This window comes from Rana temporaria, chromosome 1, assembly GCF_905171775.1.
Source record: "Rana temporaria chromosome 1, aRanTem1.1, whole genome shotgun sequence".
Lineage (NCBI taxonomy): Eukaryota > Metazoa > Chordata > Amphibia > Anura > Ranidae > Rana > Rana temporaria.
Genome location: NC_053489.1, coordinates 131,862,285 through 131,878,215, shown reverse-complemented (window position 1 = coordinate 131,878,215; position 15,931 = coordinate 131,862,285).

The following is a 15,931-nucleotide window of genomic DNA, read 5'->3' as shown; positions in this document are numbered from 1 at the left end:
GGTGGTGAGGCCATTGCGGCCAGCCTAGAATATGCAAATGAACACTTACGGCGATCCACGAACGTTCCGACGGGCCCGTCGCGCTAATTCTACGTAGTTTACGTCGAGTTACGCCGTCAAAAAATAGGGCTGAGTCCTATTTGACTAAGCCCTATTAAGTTTGGCCGTCGTTCCCGCGTCGAAAATTCAAACTCTACGTCGTTTGCGTAAGACGTCCGTGAATGGTGCTGGACGCCATTTACGTTACCGTCTAAGCAAATGACGTTGGAGCGACGTCTGTTAGCGCAATGCACGTCGGGTAATTTACGGGAGCGCGCCTAATTTAAATGGGAATCGCCCATTTGTATTAGGAACGCCTTGCGCCGGACGGAGTTAAGTTACACCGCCGCAAATTTCCAGGTAAGTGCTTTGTGGATCGGCACCTAACTTGGGAGATTTGCGGCAGTGTAACTTAACTCTGAAAAGTTAAGTTGCGCTCGGCAGCTGTGGATCTGGCCCAAAGTCTTTCCTGTGTGCCTAGCAGTGTTACTCTTGACATAAAAATTCTATTAACTAAAAAGTTATAGTCTTTTGACTAAAATTACATTTTAGTTTTAGTCGTATTTAGTCTTTTGACTAAAATTACATTTTAGTTTTAGTGGTATTTTAGCCATCTGAGTTGTTTTGATCATTTTTTAGTCGACTAAAATCTCCAGTACATTTTAGTCTACTAAAATCAAATGGGTTTAGTTCAATTTTAATGCATTATTTCTTTAGAACTGCCAAACATATACTCCTGGAGTAAAAATGGTAATAAGGTTTGAACATACACAACAGACACAGATTTAGGCCGTGTACAGACGACCAAACATGTACGATGAAAGCGGTCCGCCGGACCGTTTTCACTGTACATGTCTGGCCGGGGATTTCTGTACGATGGCTGTACTAACCATCATACAGAAATCCGCGCGTAAACAATACCCGGGGCGTGTCCGGACCGAACATGTCCGAGCAGGCAGGATTCCAGCGGACTGTTTTAAAACAAGTCCAGGAATATTTGTCCGCTGGGAAAAGGCCTGGCGGGCAAATGTTTGCTGGAATCCTGCACGCTCGGGCCTACACACGACCGAACATGTCTGCTGAAACTGGCCCACGGACCAGTTTCAGCAGACATGTTTGGTCGTGTGTACGGGGCCTAAGCCATTGCGATATAAATTTTATTTTGTTTTAGTCATAGGCCCAGATTCTCAAAGGAGATACGACGGCGTATCTCCAGAGCATGCGTGGATTTTGAACCGATGCTTTTCTGTACTAACCATCGGTTTGGACCGATCGGGCAGTGGTCCATCGGTTCGATTTTGAAGCATGTTTTAAACTTTTGGACCGAAGGAAAACAGACCGATGGGCTATACACACGGTCGGTTTGGACCGATGAAACTGAACCTCGGTCCATTCTCATCGGTTTTGTCCGACCGTGTGTACGGGGCCTTAGTGGTCTACATGGCCCTCCCAATGTCACAGATAAATGTGGATGTTAATAGGAAAATATGGAATTTCATCTACATTGTTTAATTTACAAATTAGATAAGCAGCATACTCCATACTAAGCCTTTAAAGTCTGGTACACACCACTAACAGCTTAGTTTGGAGCCGTTATACGAACGATCCGATGTTAGTGCAGCGATCTCCCCTGCTGTTCTTTTATGTTCTGACAGGGCAGTCCCCCCGTGAGAACTGTCCGGTCAGCGCTGTCAGCCATTGGCTGAGAGTGCCGATCAGGAGCTGGTAAGCTGCTGGTTTTCTAGCATGCTCATCCAACAGAAGCTGGCCAAATGACTGGCTTCTGTCGGACCTGCTGCCATATACACGGGCTGAATGTCGGTAGGTTTTTATTGAACCGGTGACATTCAGTCTGCATGTACTAGGGTTAAATATTATCTTGCGAAATGCGTAGAGGCTGCTGACATCTACGGGACAACACGCTGATTGTAAGACAGGCGTAGGAGGAACACGAGAGATGAACGGTTTTTCCTTCCATCATACAATTGCATACACGGCTGGAGAAACTTGCTGACGGCATACGGGCACAATAAAATGTGAGTGCAATATATGCTTTATTTTTTTAACCAATAAATTATTTTACCTACTACACTATGAGGGGCACTCTTTTTCTGTGAGTTGTTGTAGAGAAAAAGAGACTACTGTAATACACCCAAGATACCTGACAGTTGTGGTGACGCAAAATAGGAGTGGTTATCCTGGGAATGAACCAAAGGCGCTAGTTGAATGGGATCAGGTGAGTGGTCATTTTTAACGGTGATGGGATAATCACGCAAGCGGTGAAATCACGTTGTGTTTAAACACTCCGCAAGAGGAGTATTGTGTGCCATAGAACACTTGATCATCACACCGGGACACTTAAAGTGGAAGTTCAAAACAACGACGACATTCAACGAACAACGACATTCAAAACAATTTTATATATATATTTTATATATATATTTTTTGTCACCATATAAGTTGTTTGTCTTTGTGATAAGAAATTCTCTGAGATTTTGATATAGGGCAATGCATGTTCTTTTTTAGATATAACGCACTCTATGAGGGTGTTCCCACACTGTTCTGAGAAGAACATTTGCATATGAACACTTGGTACACATTTATATACACATATATGTTTGGAGGATTGTTATTTATAGGTGTTATATGCAGGGGTTAATAATTGTAACCATTGCACAGGATTAGGTGGATGTAGGTCAACCCCCAGGGTAGTGCAATCCATACACTATATTAATTTCATTTTGGGCGAGCCACTACAGAGTGACTGGCACATCCTTTTGATTGCAGCTAACCAACTAATATAGAACAATTTTGTTTTTCCATTTGCGCCAGCAACACCCGTCCCATTAAATCTTATCTTAACCATCTCTACATCAAGGCAGAGTAAACAATATGGTGGCTCTCATTGGTGGTTTAATAGAAACATGTTTAGTTAGTTTCTTAGTTGAGTTTTAAATGTTTATATGTTATGTTTTCTGAATTAACAATACAGCACAAGTGTAGCACAAAAAAATGCATAAAATGAATAATAAAACATTCTAATTAAGCAAAATGATCAAAAACCCTGTTCAAACAGAAGAACTCAACAACAATTGTAATTAAACCATATTTAGACTTCCTTTTCAAATTAATCTTTTCCTATAGTGATTTAATGATTGAAATTAGTTTTGCACACCTGTGCCTCTGTGCTGACATACACGTTGGGCATAACTCCCAGTGTGATATATAAAACCATAACCAGCTGATGTACCAACATGTTCATCGAAGCTTGAACATCTTGTCATTACCAATATAAAAAATGTACATCATCCTTTAACTGTGGCGATGATCTCTCTTGTTGTAAGTAATATTTCATGATAATATAGTCAACAGATGTATTAGAATGACCAATATAAAATCCAAATACATAAAGGGCTTGCAGCAATGGGAGTGGTTTTAAAAAGATCAAAACCTAACAATTATTTTAGGCAAAATACAAAATAGAAATACTTTAAGCCATGGCGAAATTGTAAAATAAAAAATATATATATTTTTTGTTCTGCCCTACATTTAGCAGTAATTGAATTGTCATGCGCTGCTATAGCAAATACAGTGAACATTCACCCAAATGCAGATATCCTAAAGTGTACAGTAAATTCATTTTTTTCTTTACCAGTCCTTTACAAGAGTACCATTGATTCTACACAAAATTAGTACTTGGCTGCGTTGAACATACTAACTTTTTGTGTCTCTCGGCAGATGGAGGGATATAATCATAAGTTGCAGGAGAAGGGGTAGTTTAACCTGAGGCCCCGTACACACGAGAGGATCCATCCACTGAAAAATCTCAGCGGATCGGTTTCAGCGGATAGATCCCCTGGTGTGTACGTTCCAGCGGATATTTATCCGCGGATATTTCCGATTTCCAGCAGATAAAAATTTGTTAGCATGCTAACAAATCTATCCGCTGGAATCGGCTCCAGTGGATCGATCCGGTGGTCTGTACAGACTCACCGGATTGATCCGTCCGAACCCGTCCCTCGCATGCGTCGTAATGATTCGACGCATGCGTAGATTTCCTTAAATGACAGCGTCGCGCACGTCGCCGCATCATCATCGCGGCGACGGCGCGACACGTCACCGCGGTTGAATTCCGCGCAGATTTGGATCCGATGGTGAGTACATGCCAACGGATCCAAATCCGCCAGAGGATTTATCTAAGCCTAAGAGTGCATCTAGACCTATGGAAATTTAAAATATGTTTTAGCAAATGCTATGTCAAGAATACAATGGGGCTGATTTACCAAGCCTTTACTCCATGACTCGTGGAGTAAAAGCAGGAGTAGCAGCCGTTTTGACATTTACTAAAGAAATACGCTGCTAGTGCAGTGTATTTCCCTAGTTACTAATGTGCTCAGTGCGCCCAGGAGAGGGTGCATTGTGCACCACTATAGACCTGGCACACGCCACATTGAAATGTAAATTGCGGGGGTTCGGGCGGGAGTTTATTAGGGGAGGGAGGGGGGTGATGCAGGGGAAGTGTAGTGACATGTGTTTGAATGTGTTTGGCGGGCCGAATTGAAAGTGAAAGTGTTTTTTGTAAACAGATCCCCGTACGCTTGCACAGTGCGCCTGAACCTCGGGAGGTTCATTTGCATACTGGGCATGCGTAGAAAGAAATTTTGGAGCTTCCCAGTACGCCGAGAAAATCTTGGTAAATACCAAGCGGTGTACCCGTGATTGCGCTGCGTGACGCGGCGCACGGGAATCTCCGACCTGTTTTCAGCCTGCGCTGACCATGAAGGGGAACTCCGCGCCAAATTTCAAAATTGAAACCGGCGCGGGTCCCCCTCCAGGGGTACATTAGGCTCTTAGGCTTGGTCTGGAACGTGAGGGGTTAAACCTGCGCCAACATTTTTTTCGGCGCGGGGTTCCCCCCCAGATCCAAACCAAACCCTCATCCCAAGCACGCAGTCTGGCCCGGACAGGAATGGGGGTGGGGACGAGCAAGCGCCCCCCCCTCCTGAGCCGTACCAGACCGCATGCCCTCAACATGGGGGAGTGTGTGCTGTGGGGGAGGGGGGCACTGCCCCCCCACCCCACAGCACTCTTGTCCCCATGTCGATAGGGACAAGAGCCTCTTCCCGACAACCCTTGCCATAGGTTGTCGGGGTATGCGGGCGGGGGCTAATCGGAATCTACGAGCCCCCTTTAATAAGGGGGCCCCCAGATGCCGGCCCCCCACCCTATGTGAATGAGTATGGGGTACATTGTACCTCTACCCATTCACCTGGGGGAAAAGTGTAAAGTTAAAAAAAAACACCACACAGAATAAAATAATTTATTAATCAGCTCCGGAGCCCCCCCTTACTTCTTTAGCTCTTTCACAAGGGGGGGTTTCTTCTTTCCCGATCTTCCGCCGGGACCCTGGGCTCCTCGGTCCTCTCCGGGAGCCTTCCGCCGGGGGCCCCCACCCCATTTAAGCTCTTTTACATTAGGGGGGGCATCCGGACTTCAGTGACTTCTGCCGGGGGATGGCGCCTATCCCCCGGTCTTTCCGGTGCCTTCCGCCAGGGTTCCGGTCTTGTTCGTCTTCTGCCGGGGGTGCGCCAACTCCCCGGTCTTTTCTCTGCTCCCTCTTCTGCCTGGCTCCCCCGCGGAGCCAGGGCTTTCTTTCCGCTTCTTTCTTCTCTGTTCCCTCTTCTGCCTGTCTCTATTCCTTTAAATTTCATACAGGGGGGGAGGGGGGATACACGCATGTTTCCCATGCTTAGAACTGTCCCTGTACAAGATGTCATTTCTGAAGTGAAAAAAAAAGTAATTTTAAAGTACTCGTGGCTATAAAGAATAGTCATTGCTCATTAAAACTATAAAAAAAAAAATAATGTATGGGGGTCCCCCCAAATTAAATTACCAGGCCCTTCAGGTCTGGAATGGATATTAAGGGGAACCCCGCCGTAAAAAACAAAAAAAATGGCGTGGGATCCCCCCAAATATCCATACCAGGCCCTTCAGGTCTGGTGTGGATTTTAAGGGGAACTCCACCCCAAATAAAAAAAAATGGCGTGGAGTCCCCCTAAAAATCCACACCAGACCCTTATCCGAGCACGTTAACCTGGCCGGCCGCAGAAAAGAGGGGGGGACAGAGTGCGCCCACCCCCCTCTCCTGAACCGCACCAGGCAACATGCCCTCAACATGGGGAGGATGTCCCCATGTTGATGGGGACAAGGGCCTCATCCCCACAACCCTTGCCCGGTGGTTGTGGGGGTCTGCGGGCGGGGGGCTTATCAGAATTTGGAAGACCCCTTTAACAAAAGGGACCCCCAGATCCCGGCCCCCCCCGTGTGAAATGGTAATGGGGTACATTGTACCCCTACCATTTTACCAAAAAAAAGTGACAAAAGTGTGAAAAATGACAGTAGCCGGTTTTTGACAATTCTTTTAATAAAATCTTCTTTCCGCGGGTCCTTCTTCTTCTTTCATTCGGGTTTCTTCTTCTGCTTCTTTCTTGGGTCTCCTCATCCACATCTTGCCGTCTTCTCCCATCTTCTTCTCTGTCCGTCGACCTTCTCGTCCACATCTTCTTGATCTGGGACCCGCCCCCCTCTGATGCCACAGGTTAACTCATATAAAAGTCTGCGTGTGGCATATGTGCGTCAGAGGGGGGCGGGGTCACATGAGCGTCACACGGCGGGAACTTCAATTGGAAGCTGCGGCGGCTTTTTCTTCTCCGGACGTTGCCCTTGAAATTGAATTCCCCCGCCGTGTGACGCTCTGTGACCCCGCCCCCTCTGACGCACATGACCTTCTAAGGAGTTTACTTGTGGCGTCAGAGGGGTCGGGTCCCAGGAGCGGTCCCAGGAGCGGCTAATTCAATTTCAAGTGCTGCGTCCGGGGAAGAAAAAGAGGTGGACGAGAAGGCTGGCGGACCGAGAAGAAGACAGGAGAAGACACCGGGCAAGATGCGGACGAGGAGGCTGAAGGACGGAGAAGACAGGAGAAGACACCGGGCAAGATGTAGACGAGAAGGCTGAAGGACGGACGGAGAAGATAGAAGAACACTTCGGGCAAGATGTGGACGAGAAGACCCAAGAAAGAAGCAGCGGAAGAAACCCGAATGAAAGAAGAAAAGAAGATTTTATTAAAAGATTTGTCAAAAACCGGCTACTGTCTTTTTTAACACTTTGACATTTTTTTGGGGGTGAAATGGTAGAGGTACAATGTACCCCATTACCATTTCACATAGGGGGGGCCAGGATCTGGGGGTCCCCTTTGTTAAAGGGGTCTTCCAGATTCTGATAAGCCCCCCACCCGCAGACCCCCACAAACACCGGGCAAGGGTTGTGGGGATGAGGCCCTTGTCCCGATCAACATGGGGACATCCTCCCCATGTTGAGGGCATGTGGCCTGGTGCGGTTCAGGAGAGGGGGGGCCGCACTCTGTCCCCCCCCTCTTTTCTGCGGCCGGCCAGGTTAACGTGCTCGGATAAGGGTCTGGTGTGGATTTTTAGGGGGATTCCACGCCATTTTTTTTTAAATTTGGGGTGGAGTTCCCCTTAGAATCCACACCAGACCTGAAGGGCCTGGTATGGATATTTGCGGGAAACCCACGCCATTTTTTTGTTTTTTACGGCGGGGTTCCCCTTAATATCCATTCCAGACCTGAAGGGCCTGGTAATTTAATTTGGGGGACCCCCTACACATTTTTTTTTCCTTTATGAATGAATCCCTTTAGAATTGACTGGAGCCGACAATTCATTATAGCCGCGTGTGAATTTTAAATGGCTTTTTTCCTTCAGAATGTCATTTTTTGCAGAGACAGTTCTAAGTGCGGGAAAAATGCGCTATTTCACATGCTGACATTACACCCCCCCTAGGTACGAAATTTAAAGGAATATTTCACTTTTATTGTTTCACTTTAAGCATTATTAATTTCACTGCTCCCGAAAAAACGGCCGTTTTAAAAAATAAAAAAAGCATTGTTCCCTGGGGCAGGACTGAGGTCCCCAAACACTTTTTAGGACAAAACTTGCAGATTAGCCTTTAAAATGAACACTTTTGATTTCTCCCATAGACTTTACATATTACTTGCAATGCGCCGGCTGCTACGCTGGTTCATGCGCCTAATTAAGGCTTCACCCGGCGCACTAATTAAGGCATGAACCAGCGCAGCGCACAGAGGATAGTAAATCAGCCCCAATGTGTTATATAATGTTTCTGACTATCTTGCTGGTGGTACACAGTACTCTCTTGTTCTATAATGCTGAAGATGTTTTGCTACTCATTACAGTATCTTCTTCAACTACACTGCTCAAAAAAATTAAAGGAACACTTTGAAAACATATCAGATCTCAACGGGCAAAAATCTCATGCTGGATATCTATCATTTGATGGAAATGAAAATTATCCACCTACAGAGGGCTGAATTCAAAGACACCCGAAAATCAAAGCGAAAAAATTATGCAGCAAGCTAGTCCATTTTGCTGAAATTTCATTGCAACAACTCCAAATGGTCCTCAGTAGTTTGTATGACCTCCAAGTGCTTGTATGCATGCCTGACAACATCAGGGCATGCTCCTAATGAAACAATATATGGTGTCCTGGGGTATTTCCTCCCAAATCTGGACCAGAGCATCACTGAGCTCCTGAACAGACTGAGGTGCAACCTGGCGGTACCGGATGGACCAAAACATAATGTCCTAGAGGTGTTCTTTTGGATTTAGGTCAGGTGAGCGTGGGGGCCATTCAATGGTATCAATTTCTTCATCCTCCAGGATCTGGCTGCATGCTCTCGCAAATATGAGGCCGGGCATTGTCATGCACCAGGAGGAACCCAGCATCCAGTGCACCAGCTTAGGGTCTGACAATGGGTGCAAGGATTTCCTCCCGATACCTAATGGAAGTCAGGGTGCCATTGTGTAGACTGTAGAGGTCTGTACGTCCCTCCAGGGATATGCCTTCCCAGACCATCACTGACCCACCACCAAACCGGTCATGCTGAATGATGTTACAGGCAGCATAAAGTTCTCTGCGGCTTCTCCAGACCCTTTCACATCTGTCACATATGCTTAGGGTGAACCTGCTCTCATCTGTGAAAAGCATGTGGCACCAGAGGTGGACCTGTCAATTCTGCTGTTCAATGGAAAATGCCAATCGAGCACCTCAGTGTCTGACAGTGAGCACAGAGCGCACTAGAGGACGTCGGGCCCTCAGGCCACCCCCTTGAAGTCTGTTTCTGATTGTTTGGTCAGAGACATTCACACCAGTGGCCTGCTGGAGGTCATTTTGTAGGGCTCTGGCAGTGCTCATATTGTTCCTTATTGCACAAAAGAGCAGATACCGGTCCTGCTGATGGGTTAAGGACCTTCTACAGGTCTGTCCAGCTCTCCTAGAGTAACTGCCTGTCTCCTGGAATCTCCTCCATGCTCTTGAGACTGTGCTGGGAGACACAGCAAACCTTCTGGCAATGACACGTATTAATGTGCCATCCTGGAGGAGTTGGACTGCCTATGCAACCTTTATAGGGTCCAAGTATTGCCTTGTGCTATCAGTAGTGACACTGACCCGAAAAAGATGAGTAGGGAAGAATAATGTCAGACACCTCCACCTGAAAAAACATTCCTATTTTGGAGGTTGTCTCATTGTTGCCCGTCTAGTGCACCTGTTGTTAATTTCAATAAACAGCAAACCAGCTGAAACTGATTAACAACCCCCTCTGTATACACCCCTCCCCCCCGCTACTTAACTGATCAGATCAATATCCCAGGAGTTCTGATTCAAAAGTGTTCCTTTAATTTTTTTGAGCAGTGTATATTGAGGGCCAGATTCACGTAGTTCAGCGGATCTATAGATCCGCTCGATCTACGTGAATTAAGATCCGCTCCCGCAAGTTTAGGAGGCAAGTGGCTAATTCACAAACCAACTTGCAACGACGGATCCTAAATCCCCCAGCGGAATTCAAATTCCGCGGCTAGGGGAGTGTCATATTTAGATCAGGCGCGTTCCCGCGCCGATTTAAATACGCATGCGTCGTCCGGGGAATTTCCCGGCGTGCATTGCTCCCACTGACGTCAATAGGACGTCAGTGGTTGCGACGTGAGCGGGACTTGCGACGCGCGTGTTCGTGAATCAGCGTACGCAAACGACGTAGGAAATTTCAAATTCGACGCGGGAACGCCGGCTATACTTAACATTGGCTGCGCCTGATAAAAGAAAGGGTAAGTATACGATGGAAAACCGCCACGGAAACAACGTAAAAACAATGCGACGGGTCCGCGTACGTTCGTGAATTTGCGTATCTCGCTGATTTACATATTATTTATCGTAAATCAGCGGGAACGCCCCCGGCGCCATTTTTAAATTTAAAAAAAGATCCGACAGTGTAACACAGTGTAACACTGTCGGATCTAGCCCTATCTATGCGTATCTGATTCTATGAATCAGGCGCATAGATAGGACCAGTTTACGTCAGAGATACGATGGTGTATCTGTAGATACACCGTCGTATCTCTTTGTGAATCTGGCCCTGAGTGTCAAGAACATACCCTAGTTACCCTAGTTACTTGTGTGACCTTAACCACTAGCTGACGGCCGTACGACTTTGTACGGCCTCAGCGCGGCTCCCAAACTCTAACAGGCCGTCTTTTTACGGCCTCCCCTTTGCACGTTCCCCGCGCGCGCTCCCGAGCGCGCATCGGGGAACTGCTGTGCTGGCCGTGTCCCTTGGACACAGCCAGTCACAGATCGCCGTGAACGGCCAATCGGAGCGGCCGTTTTCTAGGCGATCTGTGCGGCCAATGAGACATGATCTCATATGTTTACATATGAGATCATCTCTCATTCCCGGCTCTCGCAGACAGCGGTGCTGTCAGGGGAGAGAGGAGACGGATCTGTGTCTCTTGTACATAGAGACACAGATCGGTCACCCCCCCCAGTCACCCCCCTTCCCCCACAGTTAGAACACTAATTAGGGTACACATTTAACCCCTTCCTCACCCCCTAGTGTTAACCCCTTCCCTGCCAGTCACATTTATACAGTAATTAGTGCATATTTATAGCACTGATTGCAGTATAAATGTGAATGGCGCCAAAAATGTGTCAAAATTGTCCGCCATAACGTCGCAGTCCCAATAAAAATCGCAGATCGCCGCCATTACTAGTAAAAAAAAAAAAATAATAATTTCCTTATTTTGTAAGCGCTATAACTTTTGCGCAAACCAGTCGCTTATTGAGATTTTTTTTTTTTTTTTTTTTACTAAAAATATGTAGAATACGTATCGGCCTAGACTGAGGATAAAAAAAAAACGTAAAAAAAAAATTGAGCTATTTATTATAGCAACAAGTAAAAAAATTTTTTTTTTCCAAAATTGTCGCTCTATTTTTGTTTATAGCGCAAAAAATAAACACCGCAGAGGTGATCAAATACCACCAAAAGAAAGCTCTATTTGTGGGGAAAAAAGGACGTTAATTTTGTTTGGGAGCCACGTCGCACGACCACGCAATTGTCAGTTAAAGCGACGCAGTGCCGAATCGCAAAAAGTCCTCTGGTCAGGAAGGGGTTTAAGTGCCCAGTAAGGAAGTGGTTAAACCCTGGAGTATGTTCCTGACATTATGAATGAGCATTACATATGATGAAAGAGCATTTGTTTTTCTTTCTAGCAGTGTATTAAAATACTTGCATTTTGAACTGTTACTGATGGGGTTATTTTATTTAGTTTAGTGCTAGCCTGTCAAGAATTTATTTTGGATGCTGAGTCCCTTCACATAGGTCTTCATATTTGTCATAACTCACTGGCCTCATGTCAAGGAACAAGGAAAAAAAAAACATCTGCAAACCCTTACTGACACTACATTTTTAATTGGTTTTTATTGATGTTATTTAAAAAGAAATGCAAAATTAAATAATTCAGTGAGAGCTTATACTTTATATAGTAGCAATGGAATGCAAAACGGCCTATCTGTATATCTCTGTCATAATCATCTGTACCAGTCCATTTCATTGTGTCATTAATTAACCACTTAAGCTCCAGAAGGTTTTACCCCCTTCATGATCAAAGCATTTTGCTATTCAGCACTGCTCTACTTTAGCTGACAATTGTGCAGCCATGCAACATTGTACCCACATTAAATTTATGTATATATTTTTTTCACACAAATAGAGCTTTCTTTTGTTGGTATTTGTTCACCTCTGGGTTTTATATATATATATATATATATATATATATATATATATATATATATATATATATATATATATATATATATATATATATATATATATATATAAATAAAATAAGACTTAACATTTTGTAAAAAAACTAAAAACATTATTTTTTACTTATTGCTATAAAACATACCCATATTTTTTTATTATTATTTCTTTATAAATCAAGGCCAACGTGTATTCAAAATTAGCATATTTATCTTTTTCACTAGCAGTCTCTTTGCAAGATGAAAAGCCTCTGTTTCTTTGGTAAATCAACACGAGTATGTAGCAACATTTTCATATAACCACTGACATAAAGACATTAGATAAACATCACCTAATACCATTCTAACAGTTTGGACATCTGAGCTATAAATATGGTATGAAATGCTACATTATGTATTCTTGGCACACATTGAAGACTGGTTTGACTAGAAATGTTTTTCATTGTTCACCCTACAATTCCATAAATGACACCTTGGGTTTCATCACAAGCACACCTTTCACATACACTTTGGTTTAAGCCATGAGCTAATCTGTCATAGAAAGGCTTATGTTTCCCCGAGAACAAAGGGTCATACCATTTGTTGATATACTTTTTGAGCTGAAAAACACAAATAAATCAGTAAAAAAAGTTAAAAAAGTAGAACAAAAATACCAAAAAAGTACAAATAAAATGCATAATTAAGCTCTTAGATCATAGGAATCAGTAGTTTTTATGTTTCTGCCTGGTCTGTGAATAATTGTACTTACTCATCATAACTCATAAAGTACTCAATAAAATAACACAGGATCTTGAACTTGTCCAGATTAGAATGAAGTGAAAAAAAAAACTATGCATCATTATATAAGTACTATTAGTATTTTGAGTGTATGTTTCCTAAAATCTAACATATTTCAAAGGTCACACTATGAACCACTGTAGGGTCAAGAAATTAAGCTAACTTCAAGGGCAAAATGAGCACAAAAGTTTCTAGACACTTTGCACTGTTGACCAAGCAATAGCTATGCAGATTAGTTTGTGTTAAGCTCAGGAGAATGTGATGGCAACTATGATTAAATGTGACTGAAACAGTTATGCAAAACACCAAGCTGTTTCCTAAATCTACAGGGAGCAAAAAGTATATCTGCATACATATAACACTACAAATGCAAGCCATTAGAATGAATAATATTACCCAAAGGAAGTAGGAATCTAAAGCGAAATAGTTCCTAAACACAGCACACGCGTTGTCTTTCTATTGCTGCCTTTTCAGTATACTATAACTAGTTTTTTTTAGAGACCATGGCTATACTATACAGATGTATGTGACGATTCAAGGGAATTGTTGAAAATGAAAATACCTGAATAGATTGGAAGGTGGGATGATACAAAAAAAAAAAACTCACACATTATTATATTTAGAAACAATTGCTTAAAGTATTTTTAAATCTTAACATGTTAAATAACAATTTCAACAACTGACATCAATACTTAACTTTAGCACCGCTTCTTCTTTAAAATCTTACCTTTCTTTTGGTTAAGCTAGTCCAAAATTTGCTGTCTAAAGTCCACTGCTGTTCCAGATTTTTGGGTGTCCTATGAAGCTATCCATTGATACTCCAAGCTCTGATGCTATCGTCTGTACCAACATGCACAAGCAGGCTTAGAGAAAAAATGGAGGTGTATATGCGCAGTGGCTACTATTGATAACAGCATGAGATGTAGACAAAAATATATGCAGCACATTGTCACAAAATACTGTGTTGGTCTTAGGGTAGCCACCGACATATCAACTTGATCATACAGATCAGAGTGAACAAAAATTGCAAACCAAAGACTCTTTGTTCAGTTGAGCTCTGGATCAATCTTGACTAGATGAACAAATATGTTCTCTTGTCAACCAATTGCAATTAAAATTGCTTAAGTGATCATTACTAAAAGATTGTTTGCATTTATAATGAATAAATCATATATTTTTTTTATAAATTATTTATTTAATGGCACGTAGCAGATACAATATATTAGTAACTTCACAGAACATATCAGCAATATAATGTAGCATATGCTCAGCCTGAATACAGGTACATTTTGCAAATAATAAAGCCGCTGTAAGCAACAGTAAAAGAGCATAACTATAAGTATGCATAAAGCAATATCATAAATATATCAAGGTGTAGAAACCCCTTTGGGCTGGCCATGCGAACGCCAACCTAGTTTTAGAGAGGGGTCTCCTAGACGTCCAAGAAGAGTCATTGTCATATGGGGGGAAGTCTAATGTGGGCCATCTAATTAGGATCTGAGCATGCCAACTATTGGTAGGAATCCAGCCTGAAGGCTGTAGAAAATGAGAGTCCTATAAGAGCCCCTGTGGGGCCTGTGATAGGAAGATCGGATTTGCACGACCCGGCGTAAACCCCAGATGACCGATAATTGGTGTCATAAGGGAAGGAAAGTTGGATGAGGATAAAAGTTAAAAACCTGTTCATTTCCACAAGTGTGGGTCCAATCAGAGGATGGGTAGTTAAAGGGGTTGTAAACAATTTTTTTTTTTTTTTTTTTAAATAACAAACATGTTATACTTACCTCCACTGTGCAGCTCGTTTTGCACAGAGTGGCCCCGATCCACGTCTTCTGGGGTCCTTCGGCGACTGTCTCTGGTCCTCCCCGCAAGAACTACACACATTCAAGCGAGAGAGCTTGCATTGTGTGTAGTCCTTGCGGGCGTTCTCCCGTGATACAGCGAGCGGCCATAGCTGCTCACTGTATCACTCAGCCCGCCCCTCGGTGTGCCGTGTCACTGGATGTGATTGACAGCAGCACCAGCCAATGGCTGCACTGCTTTCAATCCATCCGCTCTAGCCAATCAGCAGCCAGGCTGAGCGGCGAAGAGGATGTTGGGGCCGAGCGCGGGACTTTTGAGGGGTCAGGTAAGTATAACGGGGGTCGGGGCAGTGGCGGCCCGTCCATAGGGGGCGCTCGGGCGCCGCCCCCCCCAAGCTGTAAAAAAAAAAAATGAAAACATTTTTTTTTTTTTTTAAATGTCACTTTAGGAGTGACCAGGCGCCGGACATGCGGCAGTCTATGGGAAGCTTCCCAGCCTGCAATCAGCTGATCGCAGGCTTGGAAGCTGATTTGCCTGTGTTTAGGGCGTGTGCAGGGCGCAAGCTGTGCACCCGCACACACTCCCACTGTCATTTGATTTGCTAGAATGCATGGGTTTGTCATGGGATTGGCTCGGCGGGGACCGGAGGAGAGGTCAGTGGGCAGTGGCATTAATATTATATCACTTCCGGTATTCTGGTGATATCTGGAGCGCGTGTGGGGGCATCATAGAGGAGCGGCGCCAACCATTGAAGGTAAGGAATAGACCGGCTTCTTCCCCCACTCAGCACCAGCAGCACCCCCGCATCCATTGCCTGCCAGCCCCGCCACCACCACCGAGACCCACCACAGCTGAATACTTCTCTCTGCGGAGTCGGCGCTAGTACTGCCAGTGACAAGCAGCAGCGGCGGCCCCCCCTCTCCCCCCCCACCCGGAGTTCACTCTGAGTCCCGCCACCACACTCCGCTCCGGATCAGCAGTGTGCACTCGCAACAGCTTAGGGAACCCCCCCCACCCACTTCAATGTGCCGATCAGACGTCTGATCGGCACATTGAGGGGGGGGACCTGAAGCTGTTGCGAGTGCACACTGCTGATCCGGAGCGGAGTGGGTCTGGGTGGCAG